Here is a 25,381-nt window from a genome sequence, read left to right on the forward strand (position 1 = left end):
CTACCAGATGGCATAAATTCATGAATTGTAATGCAGTATATATAGATATACTGTGCAGTATTGCAGCCAGCGGGAATAAAATGCTTCAATCCCTGCCTGGAAATAACCCAATATACTGGGGCAGAAAACAGTCACAAACCTCAATACACCCGGGTATACCCGAATTCGTGGGACTAGCCGAGCTCGAATAAAGTGTGTCGCCAGTGTACAGTGTTTGTGCTTATTAAACTTGATGAATTCTCTCCTCTTGGCTGTATAACAGTTTGTACAGCAAAGGACAATACATTGCTATTTGTAGAAGCAAAGATATACGCGATTTCACAATGTTTCCGTAGAAGGTCTGTGAGCAACTTTTTTACACAATGTTAACAACACAACTGAAGCTCAATATTTCTGGGCTGAAGCGGGAAGGATAGAGCAAGTGTGCGCTGTAAAGGGGAAGTCTGTGGCAACAACAGGGGTGGAGAAAAGTACTTTCTACCCATGTTTAGGTTCAGCTGTAAAACTGCAAGTTTCTATGGAACTGCAGCTCGGCTTGTGACTGTGGTTTTCCTGGTCATACAAAAAAGCTGAAATGCGACTTATACAGTGTTTGTGCTTATTAAACTTGATGAATTCTCTCCTCTTGGCTGTATAACAGTTTGTACAGCAAAGGACAATACATTGCTATTTGTAGAAGCAAAGATATACGCGATTTCACAATGTTTCCCTAGAAGGTCTGTGAGCAACTTTTTTACACAACGTTAACAACACATCTGAAGCTCAATATTTCTGGGATTAAGCGGGAAGGATAGAGCAAGTGTGCGCTGTAAAGGGGAAGTCTGTGGCAACAACAGGGGTGGAGAAAAAGTACTTTCTACCCATGTTTAGGTTCAGCGGTAAAACTGCAAGTTTCTATGGAACTGAAGCTCGGCTTGTGACTGTGGTTTTCCCGGTCATACAAAAATGCTGAAATTCGACTTATACAGTGTTTGTGCTTATTAAACTTGATGAATTCTCTCCTCTTGGCTGTATAACAGTTTGTACAGCAAAGGACAATACATTGCTATTTGTAGAAGCAAAGATATACGCGATTTCACAATGTTTCCCTAGAAGGTCTGTGAGCAACTTTTTTACACAATGTTAACAACACAACTGAAGCTCAATATTTCTGGGCTGAAGCGGGAAGGATAGAGCAAGTGTGCGCTGTAAAGGGCAAGTCTGTGGCAACAACAGGGGTGGAGAAAAGTACTTTCTACCCATGTTTAGGTTCAGCGGTAAAACTGCAAGTTTCTATGGAACTGAAGCTCGGCTTGTGACTGTGGTTTTCCCGGTCATACAAAAATGCTGAAATTCGACTTATACAGTGTTTGTGCTTATTAAACTTGATGAATTCTCTCTTCTTGGCTGTATAACAGTTTGTACAGCAAAGGACAATACATTGCTATTTGTAGAAGCAAAGATATACGCGATTTCACAATGTTTCCCTAGAAGGTCTGTGAGCAACTTTTTTACACAATGTTAACTACACAACTGAAGCTCAATATTTCTGGGCTGAAGCGGGAAGGATAGAGCAAGTGTGTGCTGTAAAGGGGAAGTCTGTGGCAACAACAGGGGTGGAGAAAAGTACTTTCTACCCATGTTTAGGTTCAGCTGTAAAACTGCAAGTTTCTATGGAACTGCAGCTCGGCTTGTGACTGTGGTTTTCCTGGTCATACAAAAAAGCTGAAATGCGACTTATACAGTGTTTGTGCTTATTAAACTTGATGAATTCTCTCCTCTTGGCTGTATAACAGTTTGTACAGCAAAGGACAATACATTGCAATTTGTAGAAGCAAAGATATACGCGATTTCACAATGTTTCCCTAGAAGGTCTGTGAAAACTTTTTTACACAACGTTAACAACACATTTGAAGCTCAATATTTCTGGGCTGAAGCGGGAAGGATAGAGCAAGTGTGCGCTGTAAAGGGCAAGTCTGTGGCAACAACAGGAGTGGAGAAAAGTACTTTCTACCCATGTTTAGGTTCAGCGGTATAACTGCAAGTTTCTATGGAACTGCAGCTCGGCTTGTGACTGTGGTTTTCCCGGTCATACAAAAATGCTGAAATTCGACTTATACAGTGTTTGTGCTTATTAAAATTGATGAATTCTCTCCTCTTGGCTGTATAACAGTTTGTACAGCAAAGGACAATACATTGCTATTTGTAGAAGCAAAGATATACGCGATTTCACAATGTTTCCCTAGAAGGTCTGTGAACAACTTTTTTACACAACGTTAACAACACATTTGAAGCTCAATATTTCTGGGCTGAAGCGGGAAGGATAGAGCAAGTGTGCGCTGTAAAGGGCAAGTCTGTGGCAACAACAGGGTTGGAGAAAAAGTACTTTCTACCCATGTTTAGGTTCAGCGGTAAAACTGCAAGTTTCTATGGAACTGCAGCTCGACTTGTGACTGTGGTTTTCCCGGTCATACAAAAATGCTGAAATTCGACTTATACATTGTTTGTGCTTATTAAACTTGATGAATTCTCTCCTCTTGGCTGTATAACAGTTTGTACAGCAAAGGACAATACATTGCTATTTGTAGAAGCAAAGATATACGCGATTTCACAATGTTTCCCTAGAAGGTCTGTGAGCAACTTCTTTACACAACGTTAACAACACATCTGAAGCTCAATATTTCTGGGATTAAGCGGGAAGGATAGAGCAAGTGTGCGCTGTAAAGGGCAAGTCTGTGGCAACAACAGGGGTGGAGAAAAGTACTTTCTACCCATGTTTAGGTTCAGCGGTAAAACTGCAAGTTTCTATGGAACTGCAGCTCGGCTTGTGACTGTGGTTTTCCCGGTCATACAAAAATGCTGAAATTCGACTTATACAGTGTTTGTGCTTATTAAACTTGATGAATTCTCTCCTCTTGGCTGTATAACAGTTTGACCAGCAAAGGACAATACATTGCTATTTGTAGAAGCAAAGATATACGCGATTTCACAATGTTTCCCTAGAAGGTCTGTGAGCAACTTTTTTACACCATGTTAACAACACATTTGAAGCTCAATATTTCTGGGCTGAAGCGGGAAGGATAGAGCAAGTGTGCGCTGTAAAGGGGAAGTCTGTGGCAACAACAGGGGTGGAGAAAAGTACTTTCTACCCATGTTTAGGTTCAGCTGTAAAACTGCAAGTTTCTATGGAACTGCAGCTCGGCTTGTGACTGTGGTTTTCCCGGTCATACAAAAATGCTGAAATTCGACTTATACAGTGTTTGTGCTTATTAAACTTGATGAATTCTCTCTTCTTGGCTCTATAACAGTTTGTACAGCAAAGGACAATACATTGCTATTTGTAGAAGCAAAGATATACGCGATTTCACAATGTTTCCGTAGAAGGTCTGTGAGCAACTTTTTTACACAATGTTAACAACACAACTGAAGCTCAATATTTCTGGGCTGAAGCGGGAAGGATAGAGCAAGTGTGCGCTGTAAAGGGGAAGTCTGTGGCAACAACAGGGGTGGAGAAAAAGTACTTTCTACCCATGTTTAGGTTCAGCGGTAAAACGGCAAGTTTCTATGGAACTGCAGCTCGGCTTGTGACTGTGGTTTTCCCGGTCATACAAAAATGCTGAAATTCGACTTATACAGTGTTTGTGCTTATTAAACTTGATGAATTCTCTCCTCTTGGCTGTATAACAGTTTGTACAGCAAAGGACAATACATTGCTATTTGTAGAAGCAAAGATATACGCGATTTCACAATGTTTCCCTAGAAGGTCTGTGAAAACTTTTTTACACAACGTTAACAACACATTTGAAGCTCAATATTTCTGGGCTGAAGCGGGAAGGATAGAGCAAGTGTGCGCTGTAAAGGGCAAGTCTGTGGCAACAACAGGGTTGGAGAAAAAGTACTTTCTACCCATGTTTAGGTTCAGCGGTAAAACTGCAAGTTTCTATGGAACTGCAGCTCGACTTGTGACTGTGGTTTTCCTGGTCATACAAAAATGCTGAAATTCGACTTATACAGTGTTTGTGCTTATTAAACTTGATGAATTCTCTCCTCTTGGCTGTATAACAGTTTGTACAGCAAAGGACAATACATTGCTATTTGTAGAAGCAAAGATATACGCGATTTCACAATGTTTCCCTAGAAGGTCTTTGAGCAACTTTTTTACACCATGTTAACAACACATTTGAAGCTCAATATTTCTGGGCTGACGTGGGAAGGATAGAGCAAGTGTGCGCTGTAAAGGGCAAGTCTGTGGCAACAACAGGGGTGGAGAAAAGTACTTTCTACCCATGTTTAGGTTCAGCGGTAAAACTGCAAGTTTCTATGGAACGGAAGCTCGGCTTGTGACTGTGGTTTTCCCGGTCATACAAAAATGCTGAAATTTGACTTATACAGTGTTTGTGCTTATTAAACTTGATGAATTCTCTCCTCTTGGCTGTATAACAGTTTGTACAGCAAAGGACAATACATTGCTATTTGTAGAAGCAAAGATATACGCGATTTCACAATGTTTCCCTAGAAGGTCTGTGAGCAACTTTTTTACACAATGTTAACAACACAACTGAAGCTCAATATTTCTGGGCTGAAGCGGGAAGGATAGAGCAAGTGTGCGCTGTAAAGGGCAAGTCTGTGGCAACAACAGGGGTGGAGAAAAGTACTTTCTACCCATGTTTAGGTTCAGCGGTAAAACTGCAAGTTTCTATGGAACTGCAGCTCGGCTTGTGACTGTGGTTTTCCCGGTCATACAAAAATGCTGAAATTCGACTTATACAGTGTTTGTGCTTATTAAACTTGATGAATTCTCTCCTCTTGGCTGTATAACAGTTTGTACAGCAAAGGACAATACATTGCTATTTGTAGAAGCAAAGATATACGCGATTTCACAATGTTTCCGTAGAAGGTCTTTGAGCAACTTTTTTACACAACGTTAACAACACAACTGAAGCTCAATATTTCTGGGCTGAAGCGGGAAGGATAGAGCAAGTGTGCGCTTTAAAGGGGAAGTCTGTGGCAACAACAGGGGTGGAGAAAAGTACTTTCTACCCATGTTTACGTTCAGCTGTAAAACTGCAAGTTTCTATGGAACTGCAGCTCGGCTTGTGACTGTGGTTTTCCCGGTCATACAAAAATGCTGAAATTCGACTTATACAGTGTTTGTGCTTATTAAACTTGATGAATTCTCTCCTCTTGGCTGTATAACTGTTTGTACAGCAAAGGACAATACATTGCTATTTGTAGAAGCAAAGATATACGCGATTTCACAATGTTTCCCTAGAAGGTCTGTGAAAACTTTTTTACACAACGTTAACAACACATTTGAAGCTCAATATTTCTGGGCTGAAGCGGGAAGGATAGAGCAAGTGTGCGCTGTAAAGGGCAAGTCTGTGGCAACAACAGGGTTGGAGAAAAAGTACTTTCTACCCATGTTTAGGTTCAGCGGTTAAACTGCAAGTTTCTATGGAACTGCAGCTCGACTTGTGACTGTGGTTTTCCTGGTCATACAAAAATGCTGAAATTCGACTTATACAGTGTTTGTGCTTATTAAACTTGATGAATTCTCTCCTCTTGGCTGTATAACAGTTTGTACAGCAAAGGACAATACATTGCTATTTGTAGAAGCAAAGATATACGCGATTTCACAATGTTTCCCTAGAAGGTCTTTGAGCAACTTTTTTACACCATGTTAACAACACATTTGAAGCTCAATATTTCTGGGCTGAAGCGGGAAGGATAGAGCAAGTGTGCGCTGTAAAGGGGAAGTCTGTGGCAACAACAGGGGTGGAGAAAAGTACTTTCTACCCATGTTTAGGTTCAGCTGTAAAACTGCAAGTTTCTATGGAACTGCAGCTCGGCTTGTGACTGTGGTTTTCCCGGTCATACAAAAATGCTGAAATTCGACTTATACAGTGTTTGTGCTTATTAAACTTGATGAATTCTCTCTTCTTGGCTGTATAACAGTTTGTACAGCAAAGGACAATACATTGCTATTTGTAGAAGCAAAGATATACGCGATTTCACAATGTTTCCGTAGAAGGTCTGTGAGCAACTTTTTTACACAATGTTAACAACACAACTGAAGCTCAATATTTCTGGGCTGAAGCGGGAAGGATAGAGCAAGTGTGCGCTGTAAAGGGGAAGTCTGTGGCAACAACAGGGGTGGAGAAAAAGTACTTTCTACCCATGTTTAGGTTCAGCTGTAAAACTGTAAGTTTCTATGGAACTGCAGCTCGGCTTGTGACTGTGGTTTTCCCGGTCATACAAAAATGCTGAAATTCGACTTATACAGTGTTTGTGCTTATTAAACTTGATGAATTCTCTCCTCTTGGCTGTATAACAGTTTGTACAGCAAAGGACAATACATTGCTATTTGTAGAAGCAAAGATATACGCGATTTCACAATGTTTCCCTAGAAGGTCTGTGAGCAACTTTTTTTACACAACGTTAACAACACATCTGAAGCTCAATATTTCTGGGATTAAGCGGGAAGGATAGAGCAAGTGTGCGCTGTAAAGGGGAAGTGTGTGGCAACAACAGGGGTGGAGAAAAAGTACTTTCAACCCATGTTTAGGTTCAGCGGTAAAACTGCAAGTTTCTATGGAACTGCAGCTCGGCTTGTGACTGTGGTTTTCCTGGTCATACAAAAATGCTGAAATTCGACTTTTACAGTGTTTGTGCTTATTAAACTTGATGAATTCTCTCCTCTTGGCTGTATAACAGTTTGTACAGCAAAGGACAATACATTGCTATTTGTAGAAGCAAAGATATACTCGATTTCACAATGATTCCCTAGAAGGTCTGTGAGCAACTTTTTTACACCATGTTAACAACACATTTGAAGCTCAATATTCCTGGGCTGAAGCGGGAAGGATAGAGCAAGTGTGCGCTGTAAAGGGCAAGTCTGTGGCAACAACAGGGGTGGAGAAAAGTACTTTCTACCCATGTTTAGGTTCAGCGGTAAAACTGCAAGTTTCTATGGAACTGCAGCTCGGCTTGTGACTGTGGTTTTCCCGGTCATACAAAAATGCTGAAATTCGACTTATACAGTGTTTGTGCTTATTAAACTTGATGAATTCTCTCCTCTTGGCTGTATAACAGTTTGTACAGCAAAGGACAATACATTGCTATTTGTAGAAGCAAAGATATACGCGATTTCACAATGTTTCCGTAGAAGGTCTTTGAGCAACTTTTTTACACAACGTTAACAACACAACTGAAGCTCAATATTTCTGGGCTGAAGCGGGAAGGATAGAGCAAGTGTGCGCTTTAAAGGGGAAGTCTGTGGCAACAACAGGGGTGGAGAAAAGTACTTTCTACCCATGTTTAGGTTCAGCTGTAAAACTGCAAGTTTCTATGGAACTGCAGCTCGGCTTGTGACAGTGGTTTTCCCGGTCATACAAAAATGCTGAAATTCGACTTATACAGTGTTTGTGCTTATTAAACTTGATGAATTCTCTCCTCTTGGCTGTATAACAGTTTGTACAGCAAAGGACAATACATTGCTATTTGTAGAAGCAAAGATATACGCGATTTCACAATGTTTCCCTAGAAGGTCTGTGAAAACTTTTTTACACAATGTTAACAACACATTTGAAGCTCAATATTTCTGGGCTGAAGCGGGAAGGATAGAGCAAGTGTGCGCTGTAAAGGGCAAGTCTGTGGCAACAACAGGGGTGGAGAAAAGTACTTTCTACCCATGTTTAGGTTCAGCGGTAAAACTGCAAGTTTCTATGGAACTGAAGCTCGGCTTGTGACTGTGGTTTTCCCGGTCATACAAAAATGCTGAAATTCGACTTATACAGTGTTTGTGCTTATTAAACTTGATGAATTCTCTCCTCTTGGCTGTATAACAGTTTGTACAGCAAAGGACAATACATTGCTATTTGTAGAAGCAAAGATATACGCGATTTCACAATGTTTCCGTAGAAGGTCTGTGAGCAACTTTTTTACACAATGTTAACAACACAACTGAAGCTCAATATTTCTGGGCTGAAGCGGGAAGGATAGAGCAAGTGTGCGCTGTAAAGGGGAAGTCTGTGGCAACAACAGGGGTGGAGAAAAAGTACTTTCTACCCATGTTTAGGTTCAGCGGTAAAACTGCAAGTTTCTATGGAACTGAAGCTCGGCTTGTGACTGTGGTTTTCCCGGTCATACAAAAATGCTGAAATTCGACTTATACAGTGTTTGTGCTTATTAAACTTGATGAATTCTCTCCTCTTGGCTGTATAACTGTTTGTACAGCAAAGGACAATACATTGCTATTTGTAGAAGCAAAGATATACGCGATTTCACAATGTTTCCGTAGAAGGTCTGTGAGCAACTTTTTTACACAATGTTAACAACACAACTGAAGCTCAATATTTCTGGGCTAAAGCGGGAAGGATAGAGCAAGTGTGCGCTGTAAAGGGGAAGTCTGTGGCAACAACAGGGGTGGAGAAAAAGTACTTTCTACCCATGTTTAGGTTCAGCTGTAAAACTGTAAGTTTCTATGGAACTGCAGCTCGGCTTGTGACTGTGGTTTTCCCGGTCATACAAAAATGCTGAAATTCGACTTATACAGTGTTTGTGCTTATTAAACTTGATGAATTCTCTCCTCTTGGCTGTATAACAGTTTGTACAGCAAAGGACAATACATTGCTATTTGTAGAAGCAAAGATATACGCGATTTCACAATGTTTCCCTAGAAGGTCTGTGAGCAACTTTTTTTACACAACGTTAACAACACATCTGAAGCTCAATATTTCTGGGATTAAGCGGGAAGGATAGAGCAAGTGTGCGCTGTAAAGGGGAAGTCTGTGGCAACAACAGGGGTGGAGAAAAAGTACTTTCAACCCATGTTTAGGTTCAGCGGTAAAACTGCAAGTTTCTATGGAACTGCAGCTCGGCTTGTGACTGTGGTTTTCCTGGTCATACAAAAATGCTGAAATTCGACTTTTACAGTGTTTGTGCTTATTAAACTTGATGAATTCTCTCCTCTTGGCTGTATAACAGTTTGTACAGCAAAGGACAATACATTGCTATTTGTAGAAGCAAAGATATACGCGATTTCACAATGTTTCCCTAGAAGGTCTGTGAGCAACTTTTTTACACCATGTTAACAACACATTTAAAGCTCAATATTTCTGGGCTGAAGCGGGAAGGATAGAGCAAGTGTGCGCTGTAAAGGGCAAGTCTGTGGCAACAACAGGGGTGGAGAAAAGTACTTTCTACCCATGTTTAGGTTCAGCGGTAAAACTGCAAGTTTCTATGGAACTGAAGCTCGGCTTGTGACTGTGGTTTTCCCGGTCATACAAAAATGCTGAAATTCGACTTATACAGTGTTTGTGCTTATTAAACTTGATGAATTCTCTCCTCTTGGCTGTATAACAGTTTGTACAGCAAAGGACAATACATTGCTATTTGTAGACGCAAAGATATACGCGATTTCACAATGTTTCCGTAGAAGGTCTGTGAGCAACTTTTTTACACAACGTTAACAACACAACTGAAGCTCAATATTTCTGGGCTGAAGCGGGAAGGATAGAGCAAGTGTGCGCTGTAAAGGGGAAGTCTGTGGCAACAACAGGGGTGGAGAAAAGTACTTTCTACCCATGTTTAGGTTCAGCGGTAAAACTGCAAGTTTCTATGGAACTGAAGCTCGGCTTGTGACTGTGGTTTTCCCGGTCATACAAAAAAGCTGAAATGCGACTTATACAGTGTTTGTGCTTATTAACCTTGATGAATTCTCTCCTCTTGGCTGTATAACAGTTTGTACAGCAAAGGACAATACATTGCTATTTGTAGAAGCAAAGATATACGCGATTTCACAATGTTTCCGTAGAAGGTCTGTGAGCAACTTTTTTACACAACGTTAACAACACAACTGAAGCTCAATATTTCTGGGCTGAAGCGGGAAGGATAGAGCAAGTGTGCGCTGTAAAGGGGAAGTCTGTGGCAACAACAGGGGTGGAGAAAAAGTACTTTCTACCCATGTTTAGGTTCAGCGGTATAACTGCAAGTTTCTATGGAACTGCAGCTCGGCTTGTGACTGTGGTTTTCCCGGTCATACAAAAATGCTGAAATTCGACTTATACAGTGTTTGTGCTTATTAAAATTGATGAATTCTCTCCTCTTGGCTGTATAACAGTTTGTACAGCAAAGGACAATACATTGCTATTTGTAGAAGCAAAGATATACGCGATTTCACAATGTTTCCCTAGAAGGTCTGTGAACAACTTTTTTACACAACGTTAACAACACATTTGAAGCTCAATATTTCTGGGCTGAAGCGGGAAGGATAGAGCAAGTGTGCGCTGTAAAGGGCAAGTCTGTGGCAACAACAGGGTTGGAGAAAAAGTACTTTCTACCCATGTTTAGGTTCAGCGGTAAAACTGCAAGTTTCTATGGAACTGCAGCTCGACTTGTGACTGTGGTTTTCCCGGTCATACAAAAATGCTGAAATTCGACTTATACATTGTTTGTGCTTATTAAACTTGATGAATTCTCTCCTCTTGGCTGTATAACAGTTTGTACAGCAAAGGACAATACATTGCTATTTGTAGAAGCAAAGATATACGCGATTTCACAATGTTTCCCTAGAAGGTCTGTGAGCAACTTTTTTACACAATGTTAACAACACAACTGAAGCTCAATATTTCTGGGCTGAAGCGGGAAGGATAGAGCAAGTGTGCGCTGTAAAGGGGAAGTCTGTGGCAACAACAGGGGTGGAGAAAAGTACTTTCTACCCATGTTTAGGTTCAGCTGTAAAACTGCAAGTTTCTATGGAACTGCAGCTCGGCTTGTGACTGGTTTTCCTGGTCATACAAAAAAGCTGAAATGCGACTTATACAGTGTTTGTGCTTATTAAACTTGATGAATTCTCTCCTCTTGGCTGTATAACAGTTTGTACAGCAAAGGACAATACATTGCTATTTGTAGAAGCAAAGATATACGCGATTTAACAATGTTTCCCTAGAAGGTCTGTGAGCAACTTTTTTACACAACGTTAACAACACATCTGAAGCTCAATATTTCTGGGATTAAGCGGGAAGGATAGAGCAAGTGTGCGCTGTAAAGGGGAAGTCTGTGGCAACAACAGGGGTGGAGAAAAAGTACTTTCTACCCATGTTTAGGTTCAGCGGTAAAACTGCAAGTTTCTATGGAACTGCAGCTCGGCTTGTGACTGTGGTTTTCCCGGTCATACAAAAATGCTGAAATTCGACTTATACAGTGTTTGTGCTTATTAAACTTGATGAATTCTCTCCTCTTGGCTGTATAACAGTTTGACCAGCAAAGGACAATACATTGCTATTTGTAGAAGCAAAGATATACGCGATTTCACAATGTTTCCCTAGAAGGTCTGTGAGCAACTTTTTTACACCATGTTAACAACACATTTGAAGCTCAATATTTCTGGGCTGAAGCGGGAAGGATAGAGCAAGTGTGCGCTGTAAAGGGCAAGTCTGTGGCAACAACAGGGGTGGAGAAAAGTACTTTCTACCCATGTTTAGGTTCAGCGGTAAAACTGCAAGTTTCTATGGAACTGAAGCTCGGCTTGTGACTGTGGTTTTCCGGTCATACAAAAATGCTGAAATTCGACTTATACAGTGTTTGTGCTTATTAAACTTGATGAATTCTCTCCTCTTGGCTGTATAACAGTTTGTACAGCAAAGGACAATACATTGCTATTTGTAGAAGCAAAGATATACGCGATTTCACAATGTTTCCGTAGAAGGTCTGTGAGCAACTTTTTTACACAATGTTAACAACACAACTGAAGCTCAATATTTCTGGGCTGAAGCGGGAAGGATAGAGCAAGTGTGCGCTGTAAAGGGGAAGTCTGTGGCAACAACAGGGGTGGAGAAAAGTACTTTCTACCCATGTTTAGGTTCAGCTGTAAAACTGCAAGTTTCTATGGAACTGCAGCTCGGCTTGTGACTGTGGTTTTCCCGGTCATACAAAAATGCTGAAATTCGACTTATACAGTGTTTGTGCTTATTAAACTTGATGAATTCTCTCTTCTTGGCTCTATAACAGTTTGTACAGCAAAGGACAATACATTGCTATTTGTAGAAGCAAAGATATACGCGATTTCACAATGTTTCCGTAGAAGGTCTGTGAGCAACTTTTTTACACAATGTTAACAACACAACTGAAGCTCAATATTTCTGGGCTGAAGCGGGAAGGATAGAGCAAGTGTGCGCTGTAAAGGGGAAGTCTGTGGCAACAACAGGGGTGGAGAAAAGTACTTTCTACCCATGTTTAGGTTCAGCTGTAAAACTGCAAGTTTCTATGGAACTGCAGCTCGGCTTGTGACTGTGGTTTTCCCGGTCATACAAAAATGCTGAAATTCGACTTATACAGTGTTTGTGCTTATTAAACTTGATGAATTCTCTCTTCTTGGCTGTATAACAGTTTGTACAGCAAAGGACAATACATTGCTATTTGTAGAAGCAAAGATATACGCGATTTCACAATGTTTCCGTAGAAGGTCTGTGAGCAACTTTTTTACACAATGTTAACAACACAACTGAAGCTCAATATTTCTGGGCTGAAGCGGGAAGGATAGAGCAAGTGTGCGCTGTAAAGGGGAAGTCTGTGGCAACAACAGGGGTGGAGAAAAGTACTTTCTACCCATGTTTAGGTTCAGCTGTAAAACTGCAAGTTTCTATGGAACTGCAGCTCGGCTTGTGACTGTGGTTTTCCCGGTCATACAAAAATGCTGAAATTCGACTTATACAGTGTTTGTGCTTATTAAACTTGATGAATTCTCTCTTCTTGGCTCTATAACAGTTTGTACAGCAAAGGACAATACATTGCTATTTGTAGAAGCAAAGATATACGCGATTTCACAATGTTTCCGTAGAAGGTCTGTGAGCAACTTTTTTACACAATGTTAACAACACAACTGAAGCTCAATATTTCTGGGCTGAAGCGGGAAGGATAGAGCAAGTGTGCGCTGTAAAGGGGAAGTATGTGGCAACAACAGGGGTGGAGAAAAGTACTTTCTACCCATGTTTAGGTTCAGCTGTAAAACTGCAAGTTTCTATGGAACTGCAGCTCGGCTTGTGACTGTGGTTTTCCCGGTCATACAAAAATGCTGAAATTCGACTTATACAGTGTTTGTGCTTATTAAACTTGATGAATTCTCTCTTCTTGGCTGTATAACAGTTTGTACAGCAAAGGACAATACATTGCTATTTGTAGAAGCAAAGATATACGCGATTTCACAATGTTTCCGTAGAAGGTCTGTGAGCAACTTTTTTACACAATGTTAACAACACAACTGAAGCTCAATATTTCTGGGATGAAGCGGGAAGGATAGAGCAAGTGTGCGCTGTAAAGGGGAAGTCTGTGGCAACAACAGGGGTGGAGAAAAGTACTTTCTACCCATGTTTAGGTTCAGCTGTAAAACTGCAAGTTTCTATGGAACTGAAGCTCGGCTTGTGACTGTGGTTTTCCCGGTCATACAAAAATGCTGAAATTCGACTTATACAGTGTTTGTGCTTATTAAACTTGATGAATTCTCTCCTCTTGGCTGTATAACAGTTTGTACAGCAAAGGACAATACATTGCTATTTGTAGAAGCAAAGATATACGCGATTTCACAATGTTTCCGTAGAAGGTATTTGAGCAACTTTTTTACACAACGTTAACAACACAACTGAAGCTCAATATTTCTGGGCTGAAGCGGGAAGGATAGAGCAAGTGTGCGCTGTAAAGGGCAAGTCTGTGGCAACAACAGGGTTGGAGAAAAAGTACATTCTACCCATGTTTAGGTTCAGCGGTAAAACTGCAAGTTTCTATGGAACTGCAGCTCGACTTGTGACTGTGGTTTTCCCGGTCATACAAAAATGCTGAAATTCGACTTATACATTGTTTGTGCTTATTAAACTTGATGAATTCTCTCCTCTTGGCTGTATAACAGTTTGTACAGCAAAGGACAATACATTGCTATTTGTAGAAGCAAAGATATACGCGATTTCACAATGTTTCCCTAGAAGGTCTGTGAGCAACTTCTTTACACAACGTTAACAACACATCTGAAGCTCAATATTTCTGGGATTAAGCGGGAAGGATAGAGCAAGTGTGCGCTGTAAAGGGGAAGTCTGTGGCAACAACAGGGGTGGAGAAAAAGTACTTTCTACCCATGTTTAGGTTCAGCGGTAAAACTGCAAGTTTCTATGGAACTGCAGCTCGGCTTGTGACTGTGGTTTTCCTGGTCATACAAAAATGCTGAAATTCGACTTATACAGTGTTTGTGCTTATTAAACTTGATGAATTCTCTCCTCTTGGCTGTATAACAGTTTGTACAGCAAAGGACAATACATTGCTATTTGTAGAAGCAAAGATATACGCGATTTCACAATGTTTCCGTAGAAGGTCTGTGAGCAACTTTTTTACACAACGTTAACAACACAACTGAAGCTCAATATTTCTGGGCTGAAGCGAGAAGGATAGAGCAAGTGTGCGCTGTAAAGGGGAAGTCTGTGGCAACAACAGGGGTGGAGAAAAAGTACTTTCTACCCATGTTTAGGTTCAGCGGTAAAACTGCAAGTTTCTATGGAACTGCAGCTCGGCTTGTGACTGTGGTTTTCCCGGTCATACAAAAATGCTGAAATTCGACTTATACAGTGTTTGTGCTTATTAAACTTGATGAATTCTCTCCTCTTGGCTGTATAACAGTTTGTACAGCAAAGGACAATACATTGCTATTTGTAGAAGCAAAGATATACGCGATTTCACAATGTTTCCCTAGAAGGTCTGTGAAAACTTTTTTACACAATGTTAACAACACATTTGAAGCTCAATATTTCTGGGCTGAAGCGGGAAGGATAGAGCAAGTGTGCGCTGTAAAGGGCAAGTCTGTGGCAACAACAGGGTTGGAGAAAAAGTACTTTCTACCCATGTTTAGGTTCAGCGGTAAAACTGCAAGTTTCTATGGAACTGCAGCTCGACTTGTGACTGTGGTTTTCCTGGTCATACAAAAATGCTGAAATTCGACTTATACAGTGTTTGTGCTTATTAAACTTGATGAATTCTCTCCTCTTGGCTGTATAACAGTTTGTACAGCAAAGGACAATACATTGCTATTTGTAGAAGCAAAGATATACGCGATTTCACAATGTTTCCCTAGAAGGTCTTTGAGCAACTTTTTTACACCATGTTAACAACACATTTGAAGCTCAATATTTCTGGGCTGAAGTGGGAAGGATAGAGCAAGTGTGCGCTGTAAAGGGCAAGTCTGTGGCAACAACAGGGGTGGAGAAAAGTACTTTCTACCCATGTTTAGGTTCAGCGGTAAAACTGCAAGTTTCTATGGAACGGAAGCTCGGCTTGTGACTGTGGTTTTCCCGGTCATACAAAAATGCTGAAATTTGACTTATACAGTGTTTGTGCTTATTAAACTTGATGAATTCTCTCCTCTTGGCTGTATAACAGTTTGTACAGCAAAGGACAATACATTGCTATTTGTAGAAGCAAAGATATACGCGATTTCACAATGTTTCCGAAGAAGGTCTTTGAGCAACTTTTTTACACAACGTTAACAACACAACTGAAGCTCAATATTTCTGGGCTGAAGCGGGAAGGATAGAGCAAGTGTGCGCTGTAAAGGGGAAGTCTGTGGCAACAACAGGGGTGGAGAAAAGTACTTTCTACCCATGTTTAGGTTCAGCTGTAAAACTGTAAGTTTCTATGGAACTGCAGCTCGGCTTGTGACTGTGGTTTTCCCGGTCATACAAAAATGCTGAAATTCGACTTATACAGTGTTTGTGCTTATTAAACTTGATGAATTCTCTCCTCTTGGCTGTATAACAGTTTGTACAGCAAAGGACAATACATTGCTATTTGTAGAAGCAAAGATATACGCGATTTCACAATGTTTCCCTAGAAGGTCTGTGAGCAACTTTTTTACACCATGTTAACAACACATTTGAAGCTCAATATTTCTGGGCTGAAGCGGGAAGGATAGAGCAAGTGTGCGCTGTAAAGGGCAAGTCTGTGGCAACAACAGGGGTGGAGAAAAGTACTTTCTACCCATGTTTAGGTTCAGCGGTAAAACTGCAAGTTTCTATGGAACTGCAGCTCGGCTTGTGACTGTGGTTTTCCCGGTCATACAAAAATGCTGAAATTCGACTTATACTGTACAGTGTTTGTGCTTATTAAACTTGATGAATTCTCTCCTCTTGGCTGTATAACAGTTTGTACAGCAAAGGATAATACATTGCTATTTGTAGAAGCAAAGATATACGCGATTTCACAATGTTTCCCTAGAAGGTCTGTGAGCAACTTTTTTACACAACGTTAACAACACATCTGAAGCTCAATATTTCTGGGCTGAAGCGGGAAGGATAGAGCAAGTGTGCGCTGTAAAGGGCAAGTCTGTGGCAACAACAGGGGTGGAGAAAAGTACTTTCTACCCATGTTTAGGTTCAGCGGTAAAACTGCAAGTTTCTATGGAACTGCAGCTCGGCTTGTGACTGTGGTTTTCCCGGTCATACAAAAATGCTGAAATTCGACTTATACAGTGTTTGTGCTTATTAAACTTGATGAATTCTCTCCTCTTGGCTGTATAACAGTTTGTACAGCAAAGGACAATACATTGCTATTTGTAGAAGCAAAGATATACGCGATTTCACAATGTTTCCCTAGAAGGTCTGTGAGCAACTTTTTTACACCATGTTAACAACACATTTGAAGCTCAATATTTCTGGGCTGAAGCGGGAAGGATAGAGCAAGTGTGCGCTGTAAAGGGCAAGTCTGTGGCAACAACAGGGGTGGAGAAAAGTACTTTCTACCCATGTTTAGGTTCAGCGGTAAAACTGCAAGTTTCTATGGAACTGAAGCTCGGCTTGTGACTGTGGTTTTCCCGGTCATACAAAAATGCTGAAATTCGACTTATACAGTGTTTGTGCTTATTAAACTTGATGAATTCTCTCCTCTTGGCTGTATAACAGTTTGTACAGCAAAGGACAATACATTGCTATTTGTAGAAGCAAAGATATACGCGATTTCACAATGTTTCCGTAGAAGGTCTGTGAGCAACTTTTTTACACAACGTTAACAACACAACTGAAGCTCAATATTTCTGGGCTGAAGCGGGAAGGATAGAGCAAGTGTGCGCTGTAAAGGGGAAGTCTGTGGCAACAACAGGGGTGGAGAAAAGTACTTTCTACCCATGTTTAGGTTCAGCGGTAAAACTGCAAGTTTCTATGGAACTGAAGCTCGGCTTGTGACTGTGGTTTTCCCGGTCATACAAAAAAGCTGAAATGCGACTTATACAGTGTTTGTGCTTATTAACCTTGATGAATTCTCTCCTCTTGGCTGTATAACAGTTTGTACAGCAAAGGACAATACATTGCTATTTGTAGAAGCAAAGATATACGCGATTTCACAATGTTTCCGTAGAAGGTCTGTGAGCAACTTTTTTACACAACGTTAACAACACAACTGAAGCTCAATATTTCTGGGCTGAAGCGGGAAGGATAGAGCAAGTGTGCGCTGTAAAGGGGAAGTCTGTGGCAACAACAGGGGTGGAGAAAAAGTACTTTCTACCCATGTTTAGGTTCAGCGGTATAACTGCAAGTTTCTATGGAACTGCAGCTCGGCTTGTGACTGTGGTTTTCCCGGTCATACAAAAATGCTGAAATTCGACTTATACAGTGTTTGTGCTTATTAAAATTGATGAATTCTCTCCTCTTGGCTGTATAACAGTTTGTACAGCAAAGGACAATACATTGCTATTTGTAGAAGCAAAGATATACGCGATTTCACAATGTTTCCCTAGAAGGTCTGTGAACAACTTTTTTACACAACGTTAACAACACATTTGAAGCTCAATATTTCTGGGCTGAAGCGGGAAGGATAGAGCAAGTGTGCGCTGTAAAGGGCAAGTCTGTGGCAACAACAGGGTTGGAGAAAAAGTACTTTCTACCCATGTTTAGGTTCAGCGGTAAAACTGCAAGTTTCTATGGAACTGCAGCTCGACTTGTGACTGTGGTTTTCCCGGTCATACAAAAATGCTGAAATTCGACTTATACATTGTTTGTGCTTATTAAACTTGATGAATTCTCTCCTCTTGGCTGTATAACAGTTTGTACAGCAAAGGACAATACATTGCTATTTGTAGAAGCAAAGATATACGCGATTTCACAATGTTTCCCTAGAAGGTCTGTGAGCAACTTCTTTACACAACGTTAACAACACATCTGAAGCTCAATATTTCTGGGATTAAGCGGGAAGGATAGAGCAAGTGTGCGCTGTAAAGGGGAAGTCTGTGGCAACAACAGGGGTGGAGAAAAAGTACTTTCTACCCATGTTTAGGTTCAGCGGTAAAACTGCAAGTTTCTATGGAACTGCAGCTCGGCTTGTGACTGTGGTTTTCCTGGTCATACAAAAATGCTGAAATGCGACTTATACAGTGTTTGTGCTTATTAAACTTGATGAATTCTCTCCTCTTGGCTGTATAACAGTTTGTACAGCAAAGGACAATACATTGCTATTTGTAGAAGCAAAGATATACGCGATTTAACAATGTTTCCCTAGAAGGTCTGTGAGCAACTTTTTTACACAACGTTAACAACACATCTGAAGCTCAATATTTCTGGGATTAAGCGGGAAGGATAGAGCAAGTGTGCGCTGTAAAGGGGAAGTCTGTGGCAACAACAGGGGTGGAGAAAAAGTACTTTCTACCCATGTTTAGGTTCAGCGGTAAAACTGCAAGTTTCTATGGAACTGCAGCTCGGCTTGTGACTGTGGTTTTCCCGGTCATACAAAAATGCTGAAATTCGACTTATACAGTGTTTGTGCTTATTAAACTTGATGAATTCTCTCCTCTTGGCTGTATAACAGTTTGACCAGCAAAGGACAATACATTGCTATTTGTAGAAGCAAAGATATACGCGATTTCACAATGTTTCCCTAGAAGGTCTGTGAGCAACTTTTTTACACCATGTTAACAACACATTTGAAGCTCAATATTTCTGGGCTGAAGCGGGAAGGATAGAGCAAGTGTGCGCTGTAAAGGGCAAGTCTGTGGCAACAACAGGGGTGGAGAAAAGTACTTTCTACCCATGTTTAGGTTCAGCGGTAAAACTGCAAGTTTCTATGGAACTGAAGCTCGGCTTGTGACTGTGGTTTTCCCGGTCATACAAAAATGCTGAAATTCGACTTATACAGTGTTTGTGCTTATTAAACTTGATGAATTCTCTCCTCTTGGCTGTATAACAGTTTGTACAGCAAAGGACAATACATTGCTATTTGTAGAAGCAAAGATATACGCGATTTCACAATGTTTCCGTAGAAGGTCTGTGAGCAACTTTTTTACACAATGTTAACAACACAACTGAAGCTCAATATTTCTGGGCTGAAGCGGGAAGGATAGAGCAAGTGTGCGCTGTAAAGGGGAAGTCTGTGGCAACAACAGGGGTGGAGAAAAGTACTTTCTACCCATGTTTAGGTTCAGCTGTAAAACTGCAAGTTTCTATGGAACTGCAGCTCGGCTTGTGACTGTGGTTTTCCCGGTCATACAAAAATGCTGAAATTCGACTTATACAGTGTTTGTGCTTATTAAACTTGATGAATTCTCTCTTCTTGGCTCTATAACAGTTTGTACAGCAAAGGACAATACATTGCTATTTGTAGAAGCAAAGATATACGCGATTTCACAATGTTTCCGTAGAAGGTCTGTGAGCAACTTTTTTACACAATGTTAACAACACAACTGAAGCTCAATATTTCTGGGCTGAAGCGGGAAGGATAGAGCAAGTGTGCGCTGTAAAGGGGAAGTCTGTGGCAACAACAGGGGTGGAGAAAAGTACTTTCTACCCATGTTTAGGTTCAGCTGTAAAACTGCAAGTTTCTATGGAACTGCAGCTCGGCTTGTGACTGTGGTTTTCCCGGTCATACAAAAATGCTGAAATTCGACTTATACAGTGTTTGTGCTTATTAAACTTGATGAATTCTCTCTTCTTGGCTGTATAACAGTTTGTACAGCAAAGGACAATACATTGCTATTTGTAGAAGCAAAGATATACGCGATTTCACAATGTTTCCGTAGAAGGTCTGTGAGCAACTTTTTTACACAATGTTAACAACACAACTGAAGCTCAATATTTCTGGGCTGAAGCGGGAAGGATAGAGCAAGTGTGCGCTGTAAAGGGGAAGTCTGTGGCAACAACAGGGGTGGAGAAAAGTACTTTCTACCCATGTTTAGGTTCAGCTGTAAAACTGCAAGTTTCTATGGAACTGCAGCTCGGCTTGTGACTGTGGTTTTCCCGGTCATACAAAAATGCTGAAATTCGACTTATACAGTGTTTGTGCTTATTAAACTTGATGAATTCTCTCTTCTTGGCTCTATAACAGTTTGTACAGCAAAGGACAATACATTGCTATTTGTAGAAGCAAAGATATACGCGATTTCACAATGTTTCCGTAGAAGGTCTGTGAGCAACTTTTTTACACAATGTTAACAACACAACTGAAGCTCAATATTTCTGGGCTGAAGCGGGAAGGATAGAGCAAGTGTGCGCTGTAAAGGGGAAGTCTGTGGCAACAACAGGGGTGGAGAAAAGTACTTTCTACCCATGTTTAGGTTCAGCTGTAAAACTGCAAGTTTCTATGGAACTGCAGCTCGGCTTGTGACTGTGGTTTTCCCGGTCATACAAAAATGCTGAAATTCGACTTATACAGTGTTTGTGCTTATTAAACTTGATGAATTCTCTCTTCTTGGCTGTATCACAGTTTGTACAGCAAAGGACAATACATTGCTATTTGTAGAAGCAAAGATATACGCGATTTCACAATGTTTCCGTAGAAGGTCTGTGAGCAACTTTTTTACACAATGTTAACAACACAACTGAAGCTCAATATTTCTGGGCTGAAGCGGGAAGGATAGAGCAAGTGTGCGCTGTAAAGGGGAAGTCTGTGGCAACAACAGGGGTGGAGAAAAGTACTTTCTACCCATGTTTAGGTTCAGCTGTAAAACTGCAAGTTTCTATGGAACTGCAGCTCGGCTTGTGACTGTGGTTTTCCCGGTCATACAAAAATGCTGAAATTCGACTTATACAGTGTTTGTGCTTATTAAACTTGATGAATTCTCTCTTCTTGGCTCTATAACAGTTTGTACAGCAAAGGACAATACATTGCTATTTGTAGAAGCAAAGATATACGCGATTTCACAATGTTTCCGTAGAAGGTCTGTGAGCAACTTTTTTACACAATGTTAACAACACAACTGAAGCTCAATATTTCTGGGCTGAAGCGGGAAGGATAGAGCAAGTGTGCGCTGTAAAGGGGAAGTATGTGGCAACAACAGGGGTGGAGAAAAGTACTTTCTACCCATGTTTAGGTTCAGCTGTAAAACTGCAAGTTTCTATGGAACTGCAGCTCGGCTTGTGACTGTGGTTTTCCCGGTCATACAAAAATGCTGAAATTCGACTTATACAGTGTTTGTGCTTATTAAACTTGATGAATTCTCTCTTCTTGGCTGTATAACAGTTTGTACAGCAAAGGACAATACATTGCTATTTGTAGAAGCAAAGATATACGCGATTTCACAATGTTTCCGTAGAAGGTCTGTGAGCAACTTTTTTACACAATGTTAACAACACAACTGAAGCTCAATATTTCTGGGATGAAGCGGGAAGGATAGAGCAAGTGTGCGCTGTAAAGGGGAAGTCTGTGGCAACAACAGGGGTGGAGAAAAGTACTTTCTACCCATGTTTAGGTTCAGCTGTAAAACTGCAAGTTTCTATGGAACTGAAGCTCGGCTTGTGACTGTGGTTTTCCCGGTCATACAAAAATGCTGAAATTCGACTTATACAGTGTTTGTGCTTATTAAACTTGATGAATTCTCTCCTCTTGGCTGTATAACAGTTTGTACAGCAAAGGACAATACATTGCTATTTGTAGAAGCAAAGATATACGCGATTTCACAATGTTTCCGTAGAAGGTATTTGAGCAACTTTTTTACACAACGTTAACAACACAACTGAAGCTCAATATTTCTGGGCTGAAGCGGGAAGGATAGAGCAAGTGTGCGCTGTAAAGGGCAAGTCTGTGGCAACAACAGGGTTGGAGAAAAAGTACATTCTACCCATGTTTAGGTTCAGCGGTAAAACTGCAAGTTTCTATGGAACTGCAGCTCGACTTGTGACTGTGGTTTTCCCGGTCATACAAAAATGCTGAAATTCGACTTATACATTGTTTGTGCTTATTAAACTTGATGAATTCTCTCCTCTTGGCTGTATAACAGTTTGTACAGCAAAGGACAATACATTGCTATTTGTAGAAGCAAAGATATACGCGATTTCACAATGTTTCCCTAGAAGGTCTGTGAGCAACTTCTTTACACAACGTTAACAACACATCTGAAGCTCAATATTTCTGGGATTAAGCGGGAAGGATAGAGCAAGTGTGCGCTGTAAAGGGGAAGTCTGTGGCAACAACAGGGGTGGAGAAAAAGTACTTTCTACCCATGTTTAGGTTCAGCGGTAAAACTGCAAGTTTCTATGGAACTGCAGCTCGGCTTGTGACTGTGGTTTTCCTGGTCATACAAAAATGCTGAAATTCGACTTATACAGTGTTTGTGCTTATTAAACTTGATGAATTCTCTCCTCTTGGCTGTATAACAGTTTGTACAGCAAAGGACAATACATTGCTATTTGTAGAAGCAAAGATATACGCGATTTCACAATGTTTCCGTAGAAGGTCTGTGAGCAACTTTTTTACACAACGTTAACAACACAACTGAAGCTCAATATTTCTGGGCTGAAGCGGGAAGGATAGAGCAAGTGTGCGCTGTAAAGGGGAAGTCTGTGGCAACAACAGGGGTGGAGAAAAAGTACTTTCTACCCATGTTTAGGTTCAGCGGTAAAACTGCAAGTTTCTATGGAACTGCAGCTCGGCTTGTGACTGTGGTTTTCCCGGTCATACAAAAATGCTGAAATTCGACTTATACAGTGTTTGTGCTTATTAAACTTGATGAATTCTCTCCTCTTGGCTGTATAACAGTTTGTACAGCAAAGGACAATACATTGCTATTTGTAGAAGCAAAGATATACGCGATTTCACAATGTTTCCCTAGAAGGTCTGTGAAAACTTTTTTACACAATGTTAACAACACATTTGAAGCTCAATATTTCTGGGCTGAAGCGGGAAGGATAGAGCAAGTGTGCGCTGTAAAGGGCAAGTCTGTGGCAACAACAGGGTTGGAGAAAAAGTACTTTCTACCCATGTTTAGGTTCAGCGGTAAAACTGCAAGTTTCTATGGAACTGCAGCTCGACTTGTGACTGTGGTTTTCCTGGTCATACAAAAATGCTGAAATTCGACTTATACAGTGTTTGTGCTTATTAAACTTGATGAATTCTCTCCTCTTGGCTGTATAACAGTTTGTACAGCAAAGGACAATACATTGCTATTTGTAGAAGCAAAGATATACGCAATTTCACAATGTTTCCGTAGAAGGTCTGTGAGCAACTTTTTTACACAATGTTAACACAACTGAAGCTCAATATTTCTGGGCTGAAGCGGGAAGGATAGAGCAAGTGTGCGCTGTAAAGGGGAAGTCTGTGGCAACAACAGGGGTGGAGAAAAGTACTTTCTACCCATGTTTAGGTTCAGCTGTAAAACTAAGTTTCTATGGAACTGCAGCTCGGCTTGTGACTGTGGTTTTCCCGGTCATACAAAAATGCTGAAATTCGACTTATACAGTGTTTGTGCTTATTAAACTTGACGAATTCTCTCCTCTTGGCTGTATAACAGTTTGTACAGCAAAGGACAATACATTGCTATTTGTAGAAGCAAAGATATACGCGATTTCACAATGTTTCCCTAGAAGGTCTGTGTGCAACTTTTTTTACACAACGTTAACAACACATCTGAAGCTCAATATTTCTGGGATTAAGCGGGAAGGATAGAGCAAGTGTGCGCTGTAAAGGGGAAGTCTGTGGCAACAACAGGGGTGGAGAAAAAGTACTTTCTACCCATGTTTAGGTTCAGCGGTAAAACTGCAAGTTTCTATGGAACTGCAGCTCGGCTTGTGACTGTGGTTTTCCTGGTCATACAAAAATGCTGAAATTCGACTTATAGTGTTTGTGCTTATTAAACTTGATGAATTCTCTCCTCTTGGCTGTATAACAGTTTGTACAGCAAAGGACAATACATTGCTATTTGTAGAAGCAAAGATATACGCGATTTCACAATGTTTCCCTAGAAGGTCTGTGAGCAACTTTTTTACACCATGTTAACAACACATTTGAAGCTCAATATTTCTGGGCTGAAGCGGGAAGGATAGAGCAAGTGTGCGCTGTAAAGGGCAAGTCTGTGGCAACAACAGGGGTGGAGAAAAGTACTTTCTACCCATGTTTAGGTTCAGCGGTAAAACTGCAAGTTTCTATGGAACTGAAGCTCGGCTTGTGACTGTGGTTTTCCCGGTCATACAAAAATGCTGAAATTCGACTTATACAGTGTTTGTGCTTATTAAACTTGATGAATTCTCTCCTCTTGGCTGTATAACAGTTTGTACAGAAAAGGACAATACATTGCTATTTGTAGAAGCAAAGATATACGCGATTTCACAATGTTTCCGTAGAAGGTCTGTGAGCAACTTTTTTACACAACGTTAACAACACAACTGAAGCTCAATATTTCTGGGCTGAAGCAGGAAGGATAGAGCAAGTGTGCGCTGTAAAGGGGAAGTCTGTGGCAACAACAGGGGTGGAGAAAAAGTACTTTCTACCCATGTTTAGGTTCAGCGGTAAAACTGCAAGTTTCTATGGAACTGCAGCTCGGCTTGTGACTGTGGTTTTCCCGGTCATACAAAAATGCTGAAATTCGACTTATACAGTGTTTGTGCTTATTAAACTTGATGAATTCTCTCCTCTTGGCTGTATAACAGTTTGTACAGCAAAGGACAATATATTGCTATTTGTAGAAGCAAAGATATACGCGATTTCACAATGTTTCCCTAGAAGGTCTGTGAAAACTTTTTTACACAACGTTAACAACACATTTGAAGCTCAATATTTCTGGGCTGAAGCGGGAAGGATAGAGCAAGTGTGCGCTGTAAAGGGCAAGTCTGTGGCAACAACAGGGTTGGAGAAAAAGTACTTTCTACCCATGTTTAGGTTCAGCGGTAAAACTGCAAGTTTCTATGGAACTGCAGCTCGACTTGTGACTGTGGTTTTCCTGGTCATACAAAAATGCTGAAATTCGACTTATACAGTGTTTGTGCTTATTAAAATTGATGAATTCTCTCCTCTTGGCTGTATAACAGTTTGTACAGCAAAGGACAATACATTGCTATTTGTAGAAGCAAAGATATACGCGATTTCACAATGTTTCCCTAGAAGGTCTGTGAACAACTTTTTTACACAACGTTAACAACACATTTGAAGCTCAATATTTCTGGGCTGAAGCGGGAAGGAT

Source organism: Ascaphus truei, chromosome 3, assembly GCF_040206685.1.
Source record: "Ascaphus truei isolate aAscTru1 chromosome 3, aAscTru1.hap1, whole genome shotgun sequence".
NCBI lineage: Eukaryota > Metazoa > Chordata > Amphibia > Anura > Ascaphidae > Ascaphus > Ascaphus truei.